The sequence below is a fragment of the Palaemon carinicauda genome, chromosome 42, assembly GCF_036898095.1.
Source record: "Palaemon carinicauda isolate YSFRI2023 chromosome 42, ASM3689809v2, whole genome shotgun sequence".
Classification (NCBI taxonomy): Eukaryota; Metazoa; Arthropoda; class Malacostraca; order Decapoda; family Palaemonidae; genus Palaemon; species Palaemon carinicauda.
In genome coordinates, this window is record NC_090766.1 from 25,202,361 (window position 1) to 25,204,069 (window position 1,709).

The 1,709-nt window shown below is 37.9% G+C and overlaps 1 protein-coding gene across 8 annotated transcripts in view; it reads right to left on the reverse strand.

Moving 5' to 3' along the window:
• The window catches only part of LOC137632938 (uncharacterized), a 183,803-nt gene that overhangs the window by 114,766 nt on the left and 67,328 nt on the right, over positions 1–1,709 (reverse strand). The gene's annotated exons all lie outside the window — the stretch shown is intronic.

The window sequence follows — 1,709 nt, forward strand, 5'->3', positions numbered from 1 at the left end:
TTTACATTATATATCTCTCTCTATTACAAACACTTCTCTCACGAACTACATTTATATCGTCTCTCTCTCAAGCATAAACATTTCTCTCATGAATTACATTTAAATTCTCTCTCTCTCTCTCTCTCTCTCTCTCTCTCTCTCTCTCTCTCTCTCTCTCTCTCTCTCTCTCTCTCTCTCTCTCTCATTAACTAAATTTATATTGCGTCTCTCTCTAGCACGAACATTTCTCTCATGAACTACATTTACATTGTCTCTCTCTCTCTCTCTAGCACAAACATTTCTCTCATGAACTGAATTCATATTACGTCTCTCTAGCACGAACATTTCTCTCATGAACTACATTCATAGTATCTCTCTCTCAAGTGTTTCTGTAATGAACTAAATTTATAATAAGTATCTATCTCTCTCTCTCTCTCTCTCTCTCTCAAGTAAGAGTTCCTCTCACGAACTAATTTTATAATACATCTTTCTCTCAAGTGCAAGAGTTTCTTATGAACTATATTTATATTACATCTCTCTCTTTAGCACAAACATTTCATTCATGAACTACATTCATATTACGTCTCTCTCGTACGAACATTTCTCTCATGAACTACATTTACATTATATCTCTCTCTCTAGCACAAACACTTCTCTCCTGAACTACATTTATATTATGTCTCTCTCTCTCTAGCACAAACATTTCTCTCATTAACTACATTCATATTACGTCTGTCGTACGAACATTTCTCTCATGAACTACATTTACATAATATCTCTCTCTCTAGCACAAACACACTCATGAACTACATTTATATTACGTCTCTCTCTCGTACGAACATTTCTCTCATGAACTACATTTCCATTATGTCTCTCTCTCTAACAAAAACACTTCTCTCATGAACTACATTCACATTACGTCTCTCTCTCTCTCTCTCTCTCTCTCTCTCTCTCTCTCTCTCTCTCTCTCTCTCTCTCTCTCTCTCTCTCGTACGAACATTTCTCTCATGAACTACATTAACATTATCTCTCTCTAGCAAAAACCCTCTCATGAACTCCATTTATATTATGTCTCTCTCTCTCTCTCTCTCTCTCTCTCTCTCTCTCTCTCTCTCTCTACCACAAACATTTCTCCCATGAACTATATTTATATTACATCTCTCTCTCTCTCCCACAAACATTACTCTCATGAATTACATTCATATTACATCTCTCTCTCTCTCTCTCTCTCTCTCTCTCTCTCTCTCTCTCTCTCTCTCTCTCTCTCTCTCTCTCTCTCTCTCTCTCTCTCTCATGGGTGGATAGAATAATATAGAAAAGAATGTTAAAATATGTGAATTTTCTACTCTTAAGAAGCAAAGAGAGGAAGTCCCGCTAGTGTTTACTGGAAACTGTCACCGCCGTCGTTTGAGAACAAGATATTTATTAGATGTGCCTAGATCAGCAGACCTTGGGCATAACGATCGTCTGTTGTAGCAATTCGAGAAGCCAACGTTATGGAAGGACCCATAGGACAAAGAGAGCAGTGTTGTCGCCGAAGAATATAAATTAACGGAAGGTAAACACATGTCTGGCTTCAATTATAGCGCCATGTGGATCATGATTACACCAGCAGAGCGTTCGGGAAGGTGCGATCAAAGAAGGGAGGTTTTAAGGAAGACCAATGAGGATGAAGAAAGGAGAAAATTTCCTTATAAGGAATTGTCCATAGTTAACCCCTCCCATATAGG